Below are 24,980 nucleotides of genomic sequence, written 5' to 3'. Positions count from 1 at the left end.
TTATTTTAGGGTTAGGGGTGGTTTAAGTGAGTTAGGGTTAGGGCGCAGGTTAGGCATGTATGCAATAGTGACAAATATTGGGGTTAGGGGCGGTTTAAGTGAGTTAGGGTTAGGGCGCGGGTCAGGTGAGTGTGCGATAGTGACGGACCTTAGGGTTAGGGTTAGGGTCAGGGTCAGTTGGTAGATATTAGTGTCTTTATAGTGACATATTAGCATTATTTGTGTTTTCAGGATTTTGAGTTTCAGGATTTTGGTCTTTCAGGATTTTGGTCTTTCAGGATTTTGGTCTTTCAGGATTTTGGGCTTTCAGGATTTTGAGTTTTCAGGATTCTGAATTTTCAGGCTTTTGGTTTCAGGATTTTGATTTTCAGGCTTATGATGTTTCAGGCTTCTGAATGGGAACCGGTCTTACAGGACTTTTGTGTACTCCTCTGCATAGGCTTCTGCATTTTCTGCATTTGATGGAGCTTATAAATTAACTATGCCGTCACTTAATAAGTGGTGGTTTGCCCTACAAAAGTTCTTAAAGTTCTTGGGGTCTAGTTTTACCTCATTTCAAGGGAGACTGCTTTATGATCTGATTTTACTAGTGAAGTGAAGATATCATGCATTGGAGGTGCAGTGCCCTCCCACATTTGTGAATACCACATCTAGGATATTTGTTCCCCTAGAGGGAGTGCAGAACAGCTGCCCCAGGGTATTTAAATTCAGAGTCAAGAAATCTATGGACCTATATGTTAGCAGTCGTGTATGCCTACCCAGTTAATGGAAGGACAGTTAAAAATCACCCATGAATATGGTATTGTGCTGGATGGTGAGTGATTCAAGTAATTCTAGGTATGATGTGTGGGTTTCCTGGTTCATGGAAGGGGACCTGTAACTAGCTAGAATAAGGTAATGGCATTTTCCCATAATTAGTTGGACATGAAGTAGCTCAAACATGTTATATTGCTTAACCAGCCTTGAGGTGAGCTTACCTTTTATGTAGATACACTTCCACCTTTTATTCTTTCATGTTCAGAGGGTGATTGAAATGTATGATAAGCATTATAGCCATACCCTACTGGAGTACTTTCTGTGGCTTTTAAACCATGTTTTGGTAACTGCACAGACATCAGCATTCTCCAGGGTGAGGAGAGCTTCTAGGCAGTGTAGTTTCTTGTTGAGACTCCTGGCACTGAACAGTACCACCTTTATCTTGTCCTGAGTAACTTTTGTTATGTTGGAATGTTTGTCTGTTTGGCAATGCCTAAAGAAGGCAGTATGGGGTGTAAATGTTTTTCCCAATATTCAAAAGCCAAGAGGTGACAGGTGAAGACCCTGGCAAAGCAGCGTGGCCTGTCAAACATGTCCTCCCAGGCTGCAGATATTGTACCTATTCAGAATGACACCAGTAACTAAGCCAGTTGTTAAAGTTGACCATTTTCTGTTTGCATTGTGATGTCATCCTTGGAGATGGTAGAGTGCTGCTCACTGTTAGGCTCATACCTGCCTGTTACACACATTTGGAGAGTCCATTCATGTCTCTCTTCATATAATCTAAGGCAGTCCATGTGATCAGATCTGAGAAGTAGAGAGGGCAGCCTGTTAAGGTTGACAATTACACAATATCATAGATATTGCAATACAGAATAATTTTAAGAGGGTGCAATCTCATATTTCACAAATGCAAGGGGAGGTGATCCTTAAATGCTTCTTTATGAAGAATTGATTAAAATAAGTTCCTCCCAACTACAAGAGACAAAAAATTTGCTGGAAAGGAATATAATAGGTGAATGAGGGAGAAGAATAAATAAACAGGTTAATGACATTAATAATGGTTGGAGGCTGGTGTCTTCTTCACATACAGACAAGTCCTAGCACATAGTGATATGCAGTGGCCTCAACCTTCGGAGGACAACAAAGACAAATAGAAGTATTGCATGATATCAAAAAGTGGACATCACACCATGGAAAGAGATGAAAAACTGGAAGAAGACATTGGCACTACTGGGGATACAAGGTGGGGTTTCAAAAACATAAAGTAGTTGGGATCACAAGCCATTTCTAATGGTAATTAAAGAAAGAAACAGAAAGGTGTTGTGATAACTGGGATATCAGAATATGGAAGCACCTCATATATATGTATAACTTTGTGAGAGATGGTCACAGAGATGGTTTTTATACTTTCCAGTAGCTGTAGAGCCAATATAAAATTCAAACCAAATAATAGGTTCATAGGTTCATAGGTTCATACTAGGCTATCTGCCCTAGGGCATTTATAAGCCTAGCCAGAATGTGTTTGGCTTTCGCCACCCATTTTAAATTCATTTTACTATGCCCTTTTTTTGAGGTTAGTATACTGTGCCACTGTCTAACAGTGACACAGAAGTCATACCCGGGGTAAACCTCCGATCTCCCATCCACTCATCAAGATTCCTCTTGAAGAGAGTCAATGAGGGACTCTGCCTAACCTGGACTGGGATTTTATTCCAGAGTGAAGGGAGCCTCTGGGTTATGAATCTGTCCCTCCAGCATGTCCTATTTATTTCAGTACTGAGGTTCAGGTCTCTCGAGCGTGTAGCTTGATAGGATTTGGATTTTCTGAGGTGCAGCATGTCCATTAATTTCGGGTTGGACATGGCTTTATACATCAGGCACAGATCGCCTCTGAACAGGTGATATGCCACTGAGTAGAGCTGGAGTTTCTTTAACCGGGCAGCATATGGCATCTGTTTGAGCCCTTTGATCCTCTTGGTGAGGTACTTTTGGGGTCTTTCCAGTTGCTGCAGGTGTCTGGTAAGGTACATCCCAAAAGAGGCATTGTACTCAATTATGGGCCTGATGAGGGATGAGTAAAGAGGCACGATGACCTCCCCTGATCTAGATGTGAATCCCTTCATGATTAGGTGGGCTATATAAAATGTTTTTCTAACCACTTTGGCCACGTGGTTGTCAAATGAGAGATTGCTATCAACTTGGGTCCCCAGGTCCCTAATTGCTTCTTCTGTACTTAATGGATTACCACCTATGTGGTAATTAGTGGGCACTTTGTTTTTGCCAAAGGGGATGACTATACACTTTTTGGCGTTTAGCTTGAGGCCATGGCTCTGGCACCAGTTGTCTGTTTCTATGAGGCCCTTTTGGAGGATGCTTGTGTCGGCTGGAGAGTAGATTATGGCGCCCAGTTTGCAGTCATCTGTGAACTTGGTCAGCCACAGTCCTTCCGTGTTGGCCTGTACCTCCAAGAAATATATACTGAACAAGAGAGGTCCCAGGACTGAGCCTTGTGGGATGCCACTTGTAACTGGTTTGGAGTCTGACATGGCTCCAGCAATTCTAACCATGTGGGTTCTGTCCTTGAGCCAGTTTGCAACCCATCTAGTGACATAGGGGTTTATATTTAAGCTGGTGAGCTTATCTATAATGCCCGAGTGGGGTATTGTATCAAAGGCTTTTGTGAGGTCCAGGTAGGCTGTGTGGACCACCTTCCCCTCGTCAATGGCCTTGGTGACTGTTTCAAAGAAATCAACCAGGTTTAAGAGGCAGGATCTGCCCTTAACAAAGCCGAACTGGGTAGGATCCAGTGTCTGTAGGTCCCCAATATCTTTATTTGAGGTCCATGATTATCCTTTCCATAGCTTTGCAGACCAAGCTAGTCAGGCTTATGGGGCGATAGTTTCCAGGATCCGTTGAGGCACCACCTTTGTGGAGAGGGACCACAGTTGCTGTACGCCACTCTTTGGGTACATATCCTGTAGTAAGGCTGAGATTGAACAGTAGTTTTATGTTTGGGTTGAGCTCTTCCTGGAGTTCATGTAGGACACAGCCTGGGACACCGTCTGGTCCCATTGATGCTGTGTTTTTTGCTTTGGAGAGGGAGGCTCTTACCTGAGCATCCGAGATGTCAGGGGGGCAGCACTCTGCTGGAATAGATATTTGCCCTTTTGGTGGGGAGGGGGGGGGGAGAAGTTTGCACTGAACCTGTCAGCTAGGATGTTGGCAATGTCTGTGGGTTCAGTGTATTTTTTGTCATTTTGGACTAATTCTGAGCATATCTGGGAATTACCACCCAGGTTCCTAACATAACTAAAGAAAGCCTTGTGATTATCCTTAGTATCCTGTGCAATTTTTCTCTCAAAGCTGGCCTTAGACGATTTTATGAGTGCCCGTAGTTTTTTGCTAATACTGATCAGAGATGCCTTCCCTTTTTGGAATTTTGCTCTATCATTTAGTAGCTTCCTCCTTCTATTGTATAGCTTGTTTATGGCTGGGTCCACCAGACAGGACGTCTGCCTTTGGAGGATTGGGTCTTGGTTTTATTTGGGATCGCATGATCCATGCATTCCTGAAGGTGTTCATAGAATGCGTTTATAAAGGATTCTGCGGTCTGGACCGTATTTTCCACAGGCCCGGGGGCTTTGAAGGATTCCACCTCAGTTTTGAGGAGTGTGAAATTTGCTTTAGAGAAGTTTTTCACTGTGGTTTTCTGGGCAGGGGGTGGTGTCGGGATGGGAACATCCAGTGAGATTAGTTTATGGTCTGATCTTACCAGTGAGGGATACACTTCTGGTCTGGAGCATAGAGCCCCCATGTTGGTGATCAGGTCCAGTATGTTTTCCCCTCTTTTGGGAATGGTAACAAGTTGTTCCATAGCATTTGAGTTTATAAATTCTAGGAACCTTTGGGCTAGGGTGTTGGAGCTAGAGTAATGCTCCCAGTCTATGTTTGGGTAGTTGAAGTCGCCCAATATAATGGTGTTTGGGGAGACCTTCATATTTTCCAGTGTTCTCATGAAGGCCGAGTGGGGTTCCTGGGTTTGGGAGGGTGGTCTGTAGCAGGCTATAAACTGGAAGGCAGTTTTACCCACTGTTAGTTGCACATGGATAGTCTCTGATGCTTCGTGCTGTGCCACCAACCTGGAGGTGTGGGTATCTTTGACGAATATTGATACTCCCCCTCCTTTTGTGGGTCGGTCCAAGTTTTGGGGCCGAAAAGCATGGTATGAGGTATAACCTGGTAGTGCTGTGGTGCTCTCGGGAGCCTTGAACCAGGTTTCTGTTACTGCACAGATATCGATTTTCTCCATGCTAAGGAGAGTTTCGAGTGCATGCATCTTGAGGTTTAGACTTCTGGCGTTGAGTAGCATTACTCTTAGTTTCTTATCCCTTGTGATACCTATGGAGGTGGGTTTGTCTTTTGAGCCTTGCCTAAAAAAGGCACTATGGGGGTAGCAAGAGCCTTTGCCAATATCCGAATGCCCAAGGGTGACAGGTGCAGGCCGTCCCTAGCGAAGCATCGTGGCTTGTCGAGCATGTCATCCCAGGCTGACAGGCATTGGATCCCCTTTGAATGACACCAATAATTAAGCCAATTGTTGAAATTGATCATCTTGTCTTCATATTGTGGCATCATTCTTGGTGAGGGTAAGATGCTACTCAAGGTCAGGGTCATACCGGCCTGGTATGGTACACATACACAATTGCATATAGTTTGTAGTTGACCTTACTTAGAAAAGAAGGGCAGAAGAGATAGATTAGGCAACATAGAGCAATGGGGGATTGTAAAAAAGGAGTGTGTTTGTAAATATATGACAGGAAAGAAGGATATAAATGCAATTCATAGAGTACAGATTAAGTATGGAAACCCAAGGGAGGTGAGTCTAAATGAAATCCAATGGGGAGAGGTTCAGAGTAACTGTCACGCTCTCAAAAAATTGTGTAAAATTGTGAGACCAGCAGCTGAGGACTTTACACTTCTAATATTTATTTCAAAATAGGTTATTTAAAGATTTTTTTTCACTGCTAATAGCTGCTAAAGATTTGAGGCACAGCAGACAAGATATATATATATATATATCCTAGAAAGATCACAGTTTTTCTATAATTTTTGTTGAAGATATTAAATATTTTCTGCTAAGCAATAAACCTTTTTCACTCAATGGGGAAACATTAGTACAGATGTTACTGTGTTAAATAAAATGTGACGCCTCACCACTGGACCAGTAATCAAGGAGCCTCAATCCTCACCACTGGCAACAGTGTGGGAATATTTACTGGGAGGATGACAGGTGCACACATATTGTTTCCAGATGCAGCTCTTTGCATCAAGTACAGTTTCCCTTAAGATCACACAGACCACAGGCAGCCGAGGGCTGGTTTCTCCATCTTTCTCCAGATCCCCATTAAGACTCCTCAGTGGCTCAGCTATAGAGTTGCGTCATTAGCCAGAGTTCTAGTCCAAGTCCACCAATACTCTCTCTGCCCAACCAGTGCTTTGTGTCCCTGCCCAAGTAGCTGACATATATATTCTTGGAGGTTTGTTTTACACACACTTACACCTGGGAAAGGCTGGCACAGGTTTATAGGTTCATAGGTGTGTACTAAGCTAATGGCCCTGGGACCTTTACAAGCCTAGCCATAGGATTACCTTGGCTTAGTGCCACCCAACCTTAGTTCCCAGTGCCTCTGTCAAGTAGAGCCAATGGAGTTATCCCCAGGATGAATTTTCTGTTTTCCATCCACTCATCAAGATTTCTCTTAAAGGGTCAGTGAGGTACAATGCTTGACATGTATGGGAAGTCTGTTCCATAGGATGGGCAGTCTCTGGGTTATGAACCTGTCCCTCCAGCATGTTCTGTTAATTGTGGTAATGAGGTTGAGGTCCCTGGAGTGTGGAGGGATTGGGATTTCTTTAGATGTAGCATTTCTAACAGAGCTGGGTCAGACATGGCTTTGTAAGTCAAGCAGAGATCGCCTCTAAGTAGGTGATATGTGACAGAGAATAGTTGGAGTTTTTGGAGTCTGTCCATATAGAACAATTGTTTAAGGCCTAGGATCTTTGTGAGGTACTTTTGAGGCCTCTCCAGTTGTTTCAGATGTCTAGTGAGGTACATGCCAAATGATGCATTGTACTTGATGATTGGCCTAATGAGGGAAGAGTAGAGGGAGACAATGACCTCTTTTGGCCTGGATGCAAAACCTTTAGTAAAAAGATGTGCCACCTAGAAGGACTTTCTGACCACAGTGGCAGGGTGGCTCTCAAAAGAGAGGTTGCTGTCAGCCAGTGTTCCCAGATTTCTAATAACACCTTCTGTGTTCAGTGGACTACCATCAATGCGATAATTCATGGGAACTGGGTTTTTCCCAAAGGGGATGATGACACATTTTTTGGCATTGAGCTTAAGGCCATGGTTCTGACACCAGTCGGTCTCAGTGAGGACATTCTGTAGGATGCCAACATCACTTGGGGAGTTAATAATAGCTTCCAACTTGGAATCGTCTGCAAAATTTGTCAACCAGAGTCCCTTCATGTTGGCCTGGACTTCAGAGAAGTAGATACCAAACAGGAGGGGATCCAGGACCAAACCCTGAGGGACTACACTTGTGACTAGTCAGCAGTCTGACTTGGAGTCAGCTACTTTTACACTGTGGGTTTTATCTGTAAGCCAGTTTGCAACCCACCTAGTGATATAGGGGTTGATGCCAAGCTTAGTGAGTTTTTCTATGATTCCTGATTGGGGAATGGTATCAAAAGCCTTGGCCAGATCAAGGTAAGCTGTATGAACCAGCTTGCCTTCATCCACAGCTCTGGTGACTGACTCAAAGAAGTCAACCAAGTTGAGCAGGCATGATCTACCTTTCACAAAAACAAACTGTGTGGGATCCAGAGTTTAGAGATTCCCTATGTCCTTGTTTATTAGGTCCATGATGATGCATTCCTTAGCTTTGCATATCATACTCATCAGGCTAATGGGGCAATAGTTCCCAGGGTCTGTAGTTGCTCCTCCTTTGTGGAGAGGGATGACTGTAGCAGTGCATCATTCGGTAGGGGCAAAGCCTGAGGTGAGGCTGTGATTGAACAGGGCATACAGGTAAGGTGCCAGTTCACTCTGTAGTTCATGTAGAACACAACCAGGGATATTGTCAGGTCCCATAGAAGCTGTATCTTTGGCCTTGGACATGATTTGGGACCTATAGCTGGCTATGACCTGAATTGCTGTCTTACCCAATGTTAGCTGTACCTGAAGTATCTCTGATGCATTATGTTGGGCTACCAGTCTAGGTGTGTGCGCATCCTTTATGAATATGGAAACACCACCACCTTTGGAGCTTCCGTCCAAGTTCTGGGGCCAAAAGGTGTGGAATGAGTTATAGCCTGGAAGTGCTGGGGTGCTTTCTACTGGCTTGAACCAGGTCTCTGTTACAGCACAAATGTTGATGTTCTCCATTTTAAGGAGTGCTTTGAGCGAAAGCATTTTGAGATTTAGATTTCTGCCGTTGAGCAGCATGACCCTCAGATTGCATTTTTGTAGCTGTTATGGTGGTAATTTGGTCTTTAGAACACCACCTAAAAAGGCACTATAGGGGTGGCAAGAGCCTTTGCCAGTGTCCAGAAGCCCAGGGGTGACAGATGCAGGCCATCTCTGCCAAAGCATCAAAGTCTGTCAATCATGTCATCTCAGGCAGACCGATACTAGATCCCCTTAGAATGACACCTAAAACCTAGCCAGTTGTTGAAATCAATCATTTTCTGCTTGTACTGTGGTATCATTCTGGGTAATGGTAGGATGCTGCTCAGGGCTAGGGTTATACCCACCTGGGATACATAATCCGAGAGCTCCACCATGTCTCTTTTCATGTAGTCCAGGGAGGTATGTTTCAGGTCATTCACACTCTCATGTACAATGAGATTCATGTTTGTACCTGTTGTTGAAGGACCCGAGTGCATGCGTTATGTGGCAGATCCTGGCACCTGATAAGTGTTTCAAAAGTAGCCAACTAATAAAAAAACAAAAAAAAAACCAAAAAAAAAAACCAGCTCCTGCAGATAACAAGCGGTGGAACGTAGCTAGGATAGCCACAAGCAGCTCAATTGAATGTCACAAACTGACTGTGGAAATAAAACGTAGAAAAGATGTCCCTGAATCTTTTTTAAAAAACTTTTGAAACAAATGTAAAGATGCCCCAATACTGCTGCCGATAGGGCAATGTGTACAACTCAGATGAATGTCACAGTCTAGCTGTGAAAACAAAACATAAAAATATGTCCCTGGGTACTTTGAGGCAAATGTAAATATCCCGCAAAACTCCAGCCGGATTCGGCAAATTATCCGGACTGTTGAATAACCTTGTAGTCTGACTGTGAAAAAGAACGTAAAAAAGATGTCCCTGGGTACTTTGAGGCAAATGAAACTGTGCCGCAAATCTACTGCCGAATTCGGCAAATTATCCGGATTCGGCAAATTGTCCGGACTGCAAATTAGCCTTGTAGTTGTAAGTACACAATCCAATTCGGTCACGAATTAACGTAACCCAATAGCTCCAACCTCCAAAGAGATGAAAAAAAACGCTGAAAAAGTAAAACTTATCCTTTATTGCAACGATAACACTTCCATTAGCACTAGTTGAGCACTTTCATCTGCACCATCGCAGACTTCATCAGAACTAGTGCAAACATCTTAATCCCTTCATTTAAGAACAGTTTTTGGCGCCAATATTTACTACTCCATTTAAAAAGACAGTAATCCATTACAGTGTTATTAATAAAAGCTAACAACTAAAAATATCACAAATATAGCATGTAATACTTGTTAAAACATTGTAAATATTACAAATATGTTTGTAAAATGTTGAAAAATCACAGAAAAAAACATGTAATTCTATTAAACATTTTAAATTTTTTAAATATTATATAAATGCTTGTGTAAAATATATAAGATCCACTAACTATGGAAATAAAGTTGTTAAATAATTTGAAATATTTGAATAATATGAATTGTAATATATTTAATATGAATCCAAAATTAAAAAAGGTTTTATACTTATAAAATCATTAATGCCTGGGTTTCTAGTAGAATCAGTCAAGATCTGCCACCTACTCTCTTTGCAGGCTAATCTTGTTTTCCAATCGCCCCCAAAAAGTGATTCCTTCTCCTCATCTATAATCATGAATGAAAAAATGTGTTCTTCTCCACATTGCTTGATGTGTCTGTATAGTGCATTCTTACTATCCATTTTCTTGATTTTGTAATAATGTTCGTAAATTCGTTTCTTTAACTCCCTTTCTGTTTTACCTATATAATAGGCCGGACATTTTTTACATTGAGCTAAGTATACTATATGTTTAGTGCCACAGTTGCCCCCTATACTCCTAATCCTAGTGTGGTTGATATCATTCAAAACAATATCACTGTTGGTATTTATGTGTATACATTGTTTGCATCTTCCACACTTTCTAGTGAATATCTTTCCTTTTTTGTTCTCACCTTTCCTAGACTTTGAAATTTCCAATAACCTTTTTATATTGGGACCTGTTTTGTACACAATCCTAGGTTTTTCACCTAAAATGTTTTTATTTACATCTGTTACTGTTATAACGCCCCAATATTTCTTTATAATATCTTTAATCTTTGTACTATAAGGGGTGTAGGTCAAAACACATACTCTACCCATATTTTCTTTCTGTGTGTTTCCATTAATCTCTTTTTCATGACCTAGTAAGGGTTTATATTTGGTTCCCCATTGGGATTTGACATATTCAATTGTATCACTAATCATGTCCTTAGGATATCCCCTTTTATCAAATAATTCTGATAATAATACCATTTCTTCTTCCATGAATTCTCTGGTTGATGACATTCTAGCACATCTAATACATTGTCCCTTGATGATATTTTTGAAGATATGCGGAGGATGTTCACTCCCATAAAATAAATAATCATTGGAGAATGTACTTTTCCTATATATCTTAGATGTAAAACCTTCATCATTTAAACCTATGTACACATCCAAATAGGGAATACCAGTGTTACTAGTGTCGTACGTAAATTTCAAAAAGTTGGTCGTTCCATTGATATATTCCACAAATTGTGTTATTTTTTCTTGTGGTCCTTTCCACAAAATGAATATATCATCCAAAAATCTCACATAGAATATGATGTTGCTAGAAAATACACAATTGGTAATAAATTCATTCTCCCAGTCAGACATAACTAAGTTTGCAAAAATTGGGGCACATGATGCCCCCATAGCAACTCCCTTGCTCTGTCTGAAAAATTCACCCTCAAAAGTGAGATAATTGTGATCTAACACTATACCCATCATGTCTAAAATTAAATTTATTTTGTCCCAAGTCATTGACGAAAACTTTCTTAGACTTCTGGCAAACCTTTCAAGCCCCTCGTCCTTAGGGATACAAGAAAATAAATCACACACATCAATGGTGATTAATGTGCACTGTTCTGTCCATTTGTCAGGACTAAGCTTGGCCAAAAAATCCTAGGAGTCTTTTATAATGAAAGGTACATTTTGATAAATGTGCTTGGTCCATCTGTCAATCGTTACTCCTGTGTTGTATGTTTTTGACTTGGAACCTGAAATGATGGGTCTGAAAGGTGGTTGGGTCAGAGACTTGTGGATCTTTGGAATTCCTATTATCCGTGCCATCACTGGATGATCAACTTTTAGAAATCTATATAGTTCATCTGTGATGCGGTTATCAATCAAATATTCTTCTAATGCTAAATCAATTCTTCTAACACCTTTGTTAATTTGATTGATCGAAACCGATTCATAATTCCCAGAAAGATGTAATATGTTATGTATCTCAGTGACGTAGTCCTTCTGGGAGTAGATGACTGCACCCCCACCCTTGTCGGGTTTCATTATTCTTACGTCCTGCTTATACATATATTCATTCAGTACAGCTCTTTCTTGTTTTGTAATATTGTCGTTTACTAAATCCTGATTTTTCCGATACCCTTTGGTGATTTCTTTGTTGAAAAGGTATAAATCTTTACAAATCATCTGATCAAACACATTTACCTGTGGGTTGTACTGTGGTATAAATGTGCTTTTTCTTTTCAATTCAGTGGGTATGTATGTAGCCTCATCTTCCTTACCTTTCTCAAAAAGGAGTGCTATGTTTAGTCTCCGACTATACATTTTAATTTCTTTGATATGATCTACTAGATTAAATTTCTGTGTGGGAATGAATTTGGTCCCTTTACATAGAAGAGAGCATAAATCCTCCTTAATTGGAACATCTGTATAATTGTATACATTGAAGCCTTGATAATGTGTTATACTCGGCTTGTCTTTTACCGATGTGACTACTACCTGTTTGTCCATATTCAAAGTTTCATTTTGTACATGTAATACACCTCCATTATTGGTAACACAAGTAGATGAATCCACATGAATCTTTCTAGATGGAACTAAAAAAGAAGAAGAAGAAGAAGGAGAACCTGTGACTGTCACTTTGGACTGACTAAGTCTAGATTTTACTTGTATTTTCTGTTGCTGTGGAAATTTGTTCTCCCGTAATTCTGATGGTGTCTTCCTCCTTGAAAATTTTCCTGTCTGTCCACTTGTCCCCTACCTCTTACATAAGTGTACCCTTCTTCTGATCTATGCTTCCTATCTTGTGGCCAGACATAAACCTTGCAAGTTCTGTACAACTCCATATCACGTTCTAATTTATTGTTTTTTCTTCGGAAAATTTTCCGCTGTAGTCTCTGCCATTTGGAACTGTTTGTGGTATAAATCATACCACTGCTCAAAGGCAGGGTTACGCAAAATGGTTTAATTGACATGCTCAACTTCATCAATAAGAACATTTAACTTGTCCTCATAACATTTTGATAACAAATTCATATAACATATACAAAAATCATCAAATAAACTATTGAAAGCTGAAATAACACTTTCATTATATTCTACTCCCATAGGTAGTTTGAAAAACCTGATGCCTTTGGGAACTACCTTGGAATTAATGCATTGTTTTAAATAAGCTTTATCAACTTTGATGTTCTGTATTTGTATTAAAATATTTCCCATCTTATATATACTACTTTTGATTGACTCATGTCCATCACCATCACCAAATTTTTTGTTATTATTGTTGTTATGGTGTTTGAACTTACCATTAGAATGTGATGAATCAAAGGCATAATCATTTTTAAGAAAGTTATCAAAAGTAGAATGATTACTATCAACATGTTTCCCCTGTATAACTCTCTTATTTCTTACAGTTTTTTCATTAGATCGTGAATTAGAATCACTAGGTACAGTACCTTTAGTTTTTATATTCGGCATACTTGCCATAGCAGAATAAGTCCGTTTTGGTGGTACATGCTTCGGCTTAGCCCCTCTGTAATCCATTTCTGCTCGACTATGAAAAAAGCTGAAGTCGAAAGTGAAATCCTTTTCTGGTGTTAACAGGTCATCCATGCCCAGATCCTAGCACCTGACAGGTAGTTGACTGTTACGTTCTCGTTGTTCAACCTAGGGAGTGGGACATCAATGTGCCTCACTATTGTCACCTATGTCTAGTGTATTTGCTAGTTATGCCCCCTTCTGCCCAGACTACAAAATAGTTATCACTGCCACCAGAATCCCTTATCAGGTACTTTAAGGCCCTTAACAAAGGGTGTCCAATTTTACTGTGTAATATTAATACTAATACAAATGGTAGTTAGACCAAGAGCATGGCTATTAGGAGAGATCCACACCGTGTCACCAAATAAATATGCAAGAACTCTCAAAACTTAAATAACTCTACCCAGATCAGCCACAATTTAAGGATAAAACATATTTAATAATAAATAATAAAAGAACAAGACAAAACTAAATATATATTCACTGTGACATCAGAGTTCAAAACCACAGGAAATATTTAAAACATTGCAGGTCAGTCTGAAATAAACAAAGAAAAATATCTAAGCTTCACTATATTCCTGACCGAATCTAAGAGAGTTATACTGTAATCTAAGAACTTATTAATAGAGCAAGGCAGATGTGGTGAATGGATATTTTAGTTGTTGTCAGATCCAAGACAGATTGTTGAATGCTCTGTTTCACTAAGAGACTTCTCAAAATAATATCTCAGATATTACTGCTGGGATAGCTTGCAGAATTCTTGACTGAATCTAATAAAATTATACTATAATCAAATAAATTGCTAATAGAGCAAGGCAGATGTGGTGAATGGATCTTCTAGTTGCTGGCAGATCCAAGACAGAATGCAGAATGCTCTGTCTCACTAAGAGACTTCTCAAAATAATAGCTCAAATATTACTGTTGGGATAGCTTGCAGAATGACATTACTTCTTGTCATCTGACTTCTAGTCTCCAGGCCAAAACCCCATTGCTGAAGCTGGCAGTATTTAGCATCTACCTGTAAAATATACAGACAAGGACTTCTCCTCAGATCTCTGGTAGGTGCTAGAAGTCACTACACAATTGCATTTTTACATGCTTTCAAGACTAGTAAATAGTTCACCCTAAAGACAGTACAGAATGTTTCCTAGTACAGACATTGTGTCTCTTGCTACATTGAAAACTGAAAGATACCATCTTTTATGACCTAGCCATAAAGTAATTTAATTTCAGTTATTTTTCTGATGTTTGCTGGACTGAAGTTGACCTCCTATATTCCAGTTTCGACTGTTAAAATATATACATTTAAACCCAATAGCGCATGTACTTTTCTGTTCTCTTCCAGAAGGGCACACTGTAGATCCATTTTAAACACAAGCATTTTACAAATACCTTCTCAACTCACACACATCCATACAAGCAGATTGATATACACATGGCATACAGTTCTAATACATTTGTAATACAAGCATCTTATATAAATCATTTTGATATTCACCAATGACATATGATTATTTACAAAATTTAAGCTAGCAGGGCTGGCAGTATCTCCTTTCATCATACTTGATCCCCTTTCAAAGACTCAAGCTAGTTTTTCAAGTGACCATTGAGAAACACTGCTTGAGAAGAATGAGCCTATCTGGGTATACATTACCCCATATATCTTGAGATCCCAGCTGCCTTGGCATTGCTGACCCCAGTAAATTGCTGCACTGTCATATCATATTCCTGCAAGCCTAGGCTCCACCATAGTAATTTTGGATTTTGCTGGCTTGCTCCCTGTAGTCATAAATTCCCCCTCACACTCTTCCTGCCTACTACTTTAAATATTCAGCACAAGGGCCTCTCTATCATGATAAGGTTTCATCATGTTAACATGGTTCAGGTTGTGCCCTTGCCTTCTGCCTAGCAGTTCTACAATGTAGTTAATACCACTGACCGTCCTTACCACTTTGAAGAGTCCCTCCCAAGCTGCCTCCAGCTTATTGTGCCTGAAAGGAATGAGAATCATAACCTGCTGCCGCACATCATAATCTCTAGCTCGAGCATTCCTGTCAGACCTTTTTCTGCTGTTGAGCTTCTGCCAGGTTTTCCTGGGCCAAGCCCTTGAGTTTCCTGAGCTTTGTCCTGAGGTTTAGTACATATGCCACAGCAAACTCCTTGTGGGATTCACAATCACTCTTCCACTCACCACAAATCAAATCTAGAGCTCCACCTCACCCCATGCCCATACAACAACTCAAAAGGTGAGAAACCTGTGGATTCCTGGGGAACCTCTCTGTAAACAAACAAAGATGGGGCAAATATTTGTCCTACTCCCTCTTTAACCTCTCCACCACACCATTAGTCTGGGGTAGTAAGGGGTGGTCTTTAGGTGCTTTACCCACAGCACTCCCACAGAGAAGCCAGCAGGTCTGACATGAAATTGGTAACTCTGTCAGTCAGTATTTCTTTTGGGAAATCTACCCTGCTGAAAATCTCTAACAAAGTATTTGCCACCTTTCTGCCTCAAAGGAGGACAAAGCCACCACTTCAGGGTATCTAGTAGCATAACCTACTGCCACTATGATATACCTCTTCCCTGTGGAACTTGGGGTACTCAGAGGCCCCACAATATCTATAGCTAGCCTTTGAAATGGATCCTGAATCACAGGCAAAGGCATCAAAGGAGCTTTTATCTTGTCTCCTGTCTTGCCTACTTTTTGGCACTACTCACAGGTCCTGCAGTACCCTGTTACATCACTGGAAATCCAAGGCCAATAAAAGTTCTGCATAATACGTCTCTTGGTACACTTTATGTCCATATGACCTGCAAAGGGAATGTCATGGGGTATGGCTAGAAGCGCCAGATAGTAGGCTGTGGGCACTACCAGCTGCTGTATTACTTTACCCTCTAGCCCTCCCACAGTGGGTCCACTCTCTTGTACAGTAAGCCTTTGTCCCAGTATACCGATTCTCCTTTTCTTTGAGAATCAGGCACCTTCTTGGTTACCACCCTCAAGTCTTGTAATGTAGGGTCTCAGATCTGAGCTTGTCTCAACTATCTCTTTGTAATCTGTCCCAGCTTCCCTTTCACAGGAAGTCTGGTATCCTCTGGCAGCAGTGCCTCACTATCAGCCTGAGTGCTAGTACTCATCTCTGCCCTTGCAGTCACTCTGTCAGAGAACATCAGTACCCACCAGCAGCTGTGGCTCGCCCTCAGTCTCACTGCTGCAGGGTAGCTCCCTCTCTGACGTAACCACCTCACAAGTCCTGGCTTCAAGTGTGCAGTCTGTCTGAGTCCCCCCAGGCTACCAAACCCACATGCATGTCTCCAAGGCTGATGGCATGTAACTCCATGCACACAAGCTACTGCATTATCATAATCATTCCCTGTCAGAACATCTGCATGGATATTCTCAAACACACCTACCGGCTTGCTTCCTTTTCTACCCTCCTAGTCAAGGTGAACCTTAGCCAAAGGTATTTGGAATGGGGTCCCTCCTAAAGCTCTAGCTATAGTAGACTGCCCAAGCAAGTAGTGCTCTTCTTTAAACATTGCAGGCTTCACAATGGTTAAGTCAAAGGCTGTGTCTCTCTTAGCAGTGACCTGTTTCCCATCTACTAAGATAGGATCTAAACTCTTGCAGTAGTTTGGTACCCTTGCTGTCTCCAGACAACTTACTGCTGGCATTCTGTCATTCCCACTTGCTGGCTTCCCCACCTTTTGTTCCCCACCTTGCCTCTGTGGACATCTATATGCTACATGGCCCCACTGATTACATTTAAAACATTTAACCATTGATCCTGGCCATGTACCTGAACTAGTGGCTTTCCTTGTTACTGGCGGACTCTGCTGAGGTGGTTTAGGCTGCCTGCCAAGGTTTCCCTTAGACCCATGTTCAGCACTGGGTATCCCTTTCCTGTGGAGTGATGCCCTACTTGCTAGGTATAGGTCTCCTTTTTTCTCCAGCTCATCTACGGTATTGCATTCCCTGTCTGCCAACCAGATTCTCATGTCTTCAGGCAAAGTGCCAAGGGCTTGTTCCCTCACCAAAATTTCTGACAGACCTTCAAAAGTGGTGACCTGATCCCCCTCAGCCATCTATGAAAATAAGTGCTTAACTCTTTCTATGAGCTTCAAGTTTTAACTTAAAACACAATTTTGTAAATGTATTATAATTTAAGCAATCAGTATCAGACAATTTAAAAACAGCAGTTACAAGATTTACCATGGAATAAGGGGGTCATGAACTGTACCCAGAGCCCATGGTCAACATTATAGTGCTTATAAACCCTTTCAAACATATGAATAAACTATCAAAATTATCGCCCTCTATAAATTGTGGAAGAAATTTATTGACCTTTATTGCTTCTGGGATTCGATTACTCCCTTCCCCATTACCTCCATGACCCTGGCACAGAGTCAGCATCTCCTTTTCATGTTGCCTCTGCCTCTCATTTTTTTCAGTCTCCAAACATCTCAATCTCTCATTTTCTTCAGCTTACAGACACCCCAGTTACTCATTTTCTTCAGCCTCCAAATGCTGCAGTCTCTCTGCTGATTCTATTTCCAAATGTTTGGTATCCAATTCAAGTCTCTTTAACTCCAGATAGATTTTTAAGTCCTCTGAGACAAAGGTGAACTGTCTATTTTCTGAGAGTTGTACATCCCCAAGGCCAGTCTGGTTGTCTTCCTGGTTGCTGGTCTGTGATGCAGCTGTGGTTAAGGCTGCAATCATTTCTTCTTTAGTCAGGTTGGCACGCCCCAGTTCTTTGGCTTGGCACATTTCAGCCAACTGGTTCCTTGTCAGCTTGCCACAGTCCTCTGCGGACATCCTTGCCTGCTATCCCTGAAAGGGATCCAGTATCTGTCTGCCTGGGATGACATGGTTGACAGACCATGATGCTTTGCCAGAGATGGCCTGCACTCATCGCTTGGTAATCCAGATACTGGCTAAGGTTCTTGCTGCCCTTATAGTGCCTTTTTTCTGCTCAACAGGGGCACAGGAAAATAATTTTCTTGGGTGGCAAAAGCCGGGGTACCTTTTTGGCTGGGCTTGTATAGGCCTTAGGGCCGATAGCCTAGTACCTACCTATAAACCTATAACAAAAAATAAATAAAACTATTCTGATATGAAATGCTGAATGTCTACCATGTGGCTGGTTGACAGTACAAACACCTTCTTTAGTGACCACTGTTTACAGGCTACAGGAGTTCAATATCCACAGCAATGCTCACCAAATGTGATGTGGATATCCTTCCACTGCCAACCAAAATGTGACACCCCACCACTGGAACAGTAATCAAGAAGCCTCAATCCTCACCACTGGCAGTAGCAGGAGAATGTTCAGTGGGAGGATGATAGGTACACACACACACACACACACACACACACACACACACACACACACACACACACACACACACACACACACACACACACACACACACACACACACACACACACACACACACACACACACACACACACACTATTTCCAGATGCAGCTCTTTGCATCAAGTGCAATTTCTCTTAAGAGCACACACAGAGACCACAGTTAGTCTGGGACTGGTTTCTCCCTCTTTCTCCAGATCCCTAGCAAGACTCCCACTGGCACAGTTATAGAGTTGAGTCCTTAGCTAGGGTTCTAATACATGTCCTCCAACACTCTCTGTGTCTATCCAGTGCTTTGTGTCACTGCTCAAGTAGCTGACACACTCTTGGAAATTTGTTACACAGACACACACACACACACACATACATACACACACACACACACACACACACACACACACACACACACACACACACACACACACACACACACACACACACACCTGGGAAAGGCTGGCACATGTTTACTAGCTATGCTCCCTTCTGCCCAGATTTTACAATAGTTATCACAGCCACCAGAACCCCTTATCAGCTACTTTAAGGCCCCTAGCAAAGTGTGCCCAATTTTTCTGTGTAATATTAATACTAATACAAATGGTAGTTTGACCAATAGCAAGGCTATTAGGAGTGGCCCACACAGTGTCACTAAATAAATATGCAAGTACTCTCAAAACTTAAATGTCAATACATGGATCAGCCTCCATGTAAGGTTTAGATATATTTAATAATACATAATAAAAGAGCAAGACAATACTAAATATATATTAACAGTGGCATCAGAGTTCAAAACCACAGGAAATAGTTAAAACAACATTGCAGGACAGTCTCAAATAAATAAAGACATCTAAACTAAGCTTCACTATATTCCTGACTGACTCTAACAGAGTTATGCCTTAATCTAAAGACTTACTAATAGAGCAAGGCAGATGTGGTGAATGGATCTTCTAGTTGTTGTCAAGTCCAAGACAGATTGCAGAATGCTCTGTCTCACTAAGAGACTTCTCAAAATAATATCTCAAATATTACTGCTGGGATAGCTTGCAGAATGACATCCCTTCTTGTCATCTGACTTCTAGTCTCAAGGCCAAAACTCCTATTGCTGAAGCTGGCAGTATTTAGCATCTACCTATAAAAATATACAGACAAGTTATTCTCCTCAGATCTCTGTCAATTGCTAGAAATCATAAAACAATTGCATTTGTTCATGCTTTCTAGACTAGTAATTAGTTCACCCTAAAGACAATACAGAACGTTTCCTAGCACAGGCATTGTGTCTCTTGCTGAACTGAAAACTGAACAATATCATCTTTTATGGCCTAGCCGTAAAGTAATTTAATTTCAGTTATTTTCTATAGTTTGCTGGACTTAAGTTGACCTCCTGTATTCCAGTTTCTACTGTTAAAATATATACAGTTAAACCCAATAGTGCATGTGCTTTTCTGTTCTCTTCCAGAGAGGCACAATGTGGATCCATTTTAAACACAAGCATTTTACTAATACCTTTTCAACACACACACACACACACACACACACACACACACACACACACACACACACACACACACACACACACATCTGTACAACCCGTTTGATATACACATGACACACAGTTCTAATACATTTGTAACACAAGCATCTTATATAAATCATTTTGATATTCACCATTTACATATAGTTATTTATAAAATTCCAGCTAACTGGGCTGGCAGTATCTCCTTTTGTCACACAAGATACTATTTTTTTCTTGGTTTATAGTAATTGTGTCATATTCTGCTGTCATCTTAGCATGTGCATGTGAAATTAAACAGTTCTTAAAATAAGGTTGAGTGTTCTGACATCCCTCAGTCTATGCACATTATTGACATGAGAAAACCTTCTGGATGACAATATTTGAATACTACAGTTTGTCTGGACACTGTCATTATCATTGTAGTAAACTGAGAAGTATTTTTAGCCAGATGAACCATTTTTAGCCATGAAGTGAAACTGTGTTTGCAAAGGTAGCGGGAATTTAGCAATGATTTTGGAAACTTCAGCCAATTTTCTTCAAACTCTCATGGAATCTCAAACATTTATCTGAGCGGTCAACAATTCAGGCAGATGGGTGAAACATAATAATTTGCCTGCCATGTTAAAAGAAAAAAAGGCATAGGCTTATAATAAGAAAACTAGTGAGTCTAAACATATTGTACAGTCAAAAAGATTTTCAACATTTTTATCTCAGTTTTTATGTTAAACCTAAAATGGCTTATTTCAGTACATGTAAGTAAAATGATTAATTGAAATTTAAACAACTCTTTCTTATTTTTAGCCCAGTTCTGAAGAATAAAACAAGGAATAAATAGTAAATTTTACATAAAATTGCACAGTATCTTGACCAGGGATTCACAGACTGTAATTATTATTTGTTGTCTTGCAGTTTCAGAGCAGTTTCTTTAAATACAACTTACACTTTGCATACCTCTTTGCCTCTTTTTGGCAGCTTACTCTTTGGTTTGTAGATCAGCATAATACAGGAAATCACAGATGAATCTCATTTCTGCAGCCCTACTCACAGTATAACTTTCCAGGTAGCATCAGTCATTTGTTTAAATCCAAAATTCCTCCTTGGGACGATGAGAAAATCCTTCACTAAGAGATTCTTTTCCTACTTCACAGCAAGGACTTCTGATTACTAAACTTTCATAAACACTGGCTGTGCATTGCACTTAATCAGAGTTCCTTTCTCACCCTAACGTCAAATAAAAAGTTGTACACAACACTTCACAGGAATACCTGTCCTCCTTTTGTATGGACTGAGCTCAAAGCTCAAAATTCATTTGAACCTGTGCTTTATTTCAGATAATCCTAGTTATTAATTTCTTTGTGTATAATATAAGTGCCCTTTTAATCTGAAGGATGGCTGGGTTACTAGTCACTAGAGCATTGAACTGTATGGTTAAATCCTTCAGAGACAGCTCCCACTGACTAACTTCTTGCTATCCTAGCTTTTCATGTTTAATCATTACATATCCAACTCACAGCTCACCCTCTTCATTACACAACCTCTCATCAGTGTAGATGTGAGAGGACTAAGGTTAACTAATTGTATTGGCCAAAGCCACACTACTAAATCTGGATAATATATTGCTTAGATCATGTCTATTAGAGTTCATATCTTTATCTCAGATCCATTTCCTTGAGTTTATATTGCTATTTCATTCCAAAGGTAAATATCAGCCCAGATACGTCACTCATGTCTGACCATTGGAAGGGAAATCCACAGAAGCACCACAACCTGTTGCATTGCATACTATCTCTAAAACAGACTCTTTTCAAGGGTAGTAACATCTGTATTCCAACGATTACCTTATTGGGACAGAATCACTGTGATTCTGATGGTGTTCATGTGAATCCAAAAGTCTGGACTGATTTGGACCTTTAAGCACTCAGGACAGGATACTTAGTGATTTGGGAATACAGACTTTATTGGTCACAAGTCCTATTTGTTTATATTTATAGTTAAATATGAGACATACTTTTTGTTTGAATGTAAGGGATCTGAATACTATTGCTAAATATAAGACTCTCTGAAAAGTTGAATATGGGTCGTAAATTCTTTTGCTAAAAGAAATAATGCTTAAAAGAAGGAATATAATTTATGCATGCATATATTTATTTATTTGTTCATTCATTCACTCATTCATTCATTTATTCATTCATTGTTTTGTTACTCAAAGAGTGAAGTAGTAAAATAATAACCTGTACAAAAAGTGTAGCACCCATTGTTTCTATGGGAACACAAATGGTTAATGTGGGAGGTATCAGTTCACTGGATATTGCTTCAACTTCTGATAAAAATAAACAGGCAATTATTAATAAATGGCAAGAATGGACTTTCCTATATCATACTTAGATGCTTTAGTTTATATTAAGTCAGTAAGTTGTATGCTGTTTGTTCACCTGGCTTTCATGGATATGAATGTTCTTATTTTTTGGCAAAGACTATCTCTTGGGTTGGAAAATGGCAGCATTTTTTTTCTGTATTTTCTAATAATTAGATAATAAGGACATGTTATATGTTGTATCCCTCATTTGTTATGCTGCTGAGCTAAGTTTATTTAGTGGAGTTGAATACATTTGCGTTTTGAAAAAAAAAGAATAATTTAGTGATGGAAATGGAGAGTGGATTGTTTCATTTAAATAGTATTAATAATTATTTTCCAAAATATAACAAATATAAATGTTATTTTATTATGTATCATTTGTTGACTAGGTTACCACCACTAGCCTACTGGCTGCTTTAAGGGAAGACCCAAGGTTGTATTTAAACTGACTTGGGAAAATTTGGCCAGGGGTCTGAGGAACTTGTTTACTATTTTCAGTTAAGTACTGTTGGATCTTTTATATATAACTGCACTACCACTAATCTAGGCAAATGGGGCCTCAGTTTAATGTCCCATCTGAAAAATGGCACACTCAGGAGTGTAGCAATCCCCTCAGGTTGTACTGCAGTGTCATTAATAGAAAAGTAATACAAACACCTGGGTTAGTTTGGAGGACAACCTCCAACCTTTTAATCCTCCAGCAATAAAAGTAAGCATGCTACCTTTTGGGATGCTCAGACTGACTTAATTTCTTGCAAAATTAACAGTTGCTATGAAACATTCATATAAATGAATGTATATGTATCAAATGCTGTGTGCTTTATATTAAAAATTATTTACACAGATTCCTAATTATAAACTTCATTCATTTATTTATTCATTAGTGATCTCATCTTGTGACTGCCTTAATAGGGTGAATGCATAATATGAAAAGCATTAAAAAGGGAAATTGGTTGGGTACTTGTTCTAGTGCTGATATAAAAAGATGCTCTTATTTCATGGTAATTAGTAATTATTTAAATAGTAGCACATAAGTTAAAAGTAGTTCAGTGTTTACCTCCCCCAGTCTATGATTAAGCTCTGGAAGTGTAAGGGAGGTAGAAAAATTAGTAGTACTAGCCATCTTTGGGAAAATGTTGCAATTGTAAAAGTGGTGCACTGTATGTAAGGCAAAACAAATTGTTTGTGGGTAGATGGACAATCCTATCATTTGTTAAACCTCTTATACCACCAATGTCAATTCACCATCATGTTTGGCACTTTGTTAAAGCAGTGGATACAAGGACAGAAGAAGACTTCTGAAACAGATAAAAAAATTTCATAGAAATACAGATGTAATTGTGGCTAGAGTACACAGCAGGAACCAATGACTTCCAGTGAATCTTCAGCTTGTAAGGACGTGCAAAGTGCCCAAAACTCCCTACAGTGAACTTCCTCAGTCACAACATATTTTGTTTGCAGTATTAACACAATTTAAGTATATCAGTTGAGGAACTTTAGCAGAATATGCAAACACATCTGGGAGTAATAACCAGATGCAGATGATGAGAAATTATCTGTATGTATCTTCATCCTTAGGAAATAGAATTGCTTAATTTCATTCAACAATTTCATATGTGCATTGATGATCATTAATACCTAGAAAAATAAATAATTTGTATATACTTGACCTGCCGGAGGACTGTGAAGATGGTGGCCTGGTTTAATTTTTGTCTGTATGGCTTCCAGCAACTCTGAAGATAGCTACTTCCATGAAAGAGGACATAGACAAGGCCCAAAAGTCATTAATGCCTCAGCCTAAATATGGATTCAAACTGTACCCAATAACAGTGAGATTTTTAACCTGTTGAGTAAAGGAACTGTCCTTTGTGAAGCCTGGTTGTCCCCACCATTATTTATTTGATATGGAAGGCTAGATTAGACAATTAGATTTCTAAGGCTGTCCTGGTTTAGATAAAAGTATGGTGGCCTACATTACAGTAATTGAAGCTGACACAGAAGAAGGATAGGTATGCAACACACTGTCCTGTATGTCTAAAACTCATTTTTGGTGGGTGGTGAAACTAGTAGCCAAACCAAGTGATGGATTTCTGAAAAAGGCATTCTTCTAACAGGAGAAAGCTAGACTAGACTAGGAAATACAAAATATAAGAGAATTTGCCAGGCGCATTTGACTTCAGTACCTTCAACAGACCCAAAGCAGATTTGGACATCCCTTGCTGATGAGCTGGAACCCATACTTATTAAGGGGAAATCAACCTGCTTGAAATAACTTGGTAAAGACACTTTATTTTTCTTATTATGTTTCTCTAGATTGCTAGTGTCTGTATTTAGTACCCGTGTCAGCCTACAGATTATCTGTTGGTTTTGCCTGCTTATGGGAATGAAGAATACTTCTGTCCGTTTAGCGAAATATAGAAACTGACCATTTCATTATTACTGGTCAGGAATTCATTCTTTACATCATTTATTGGGGAGTCTGATATGTTATGTAAAGCTCCAACTTTAACCAGGCTTAGGCCTAATACTGCTGAGGAATTTAGTTTCTAGTTGTAGTTCAATTTTTCTGATTTGCTTTACTTTCAGTGGTAGCTTCT

This window comes from Protopterus annectens, chromosome 2.part1, assembly GCF_019279795.1.
Source record: "Protopterus annectens isolate FY-2018-M chromosome 2.part1, PAN1.0, whole genome shotgun sequence".
Taxonomy (NCBI): Eukaryota; Metazoa; Chordata; order Ceratodontiformes; family Protopteridae; genus Protopterus; species Protopterus annectens.
The sequence above is the reverse complement of the archived record's forward strand: the minus strand, read 5'-3'. Positions refer to the sequence as shown.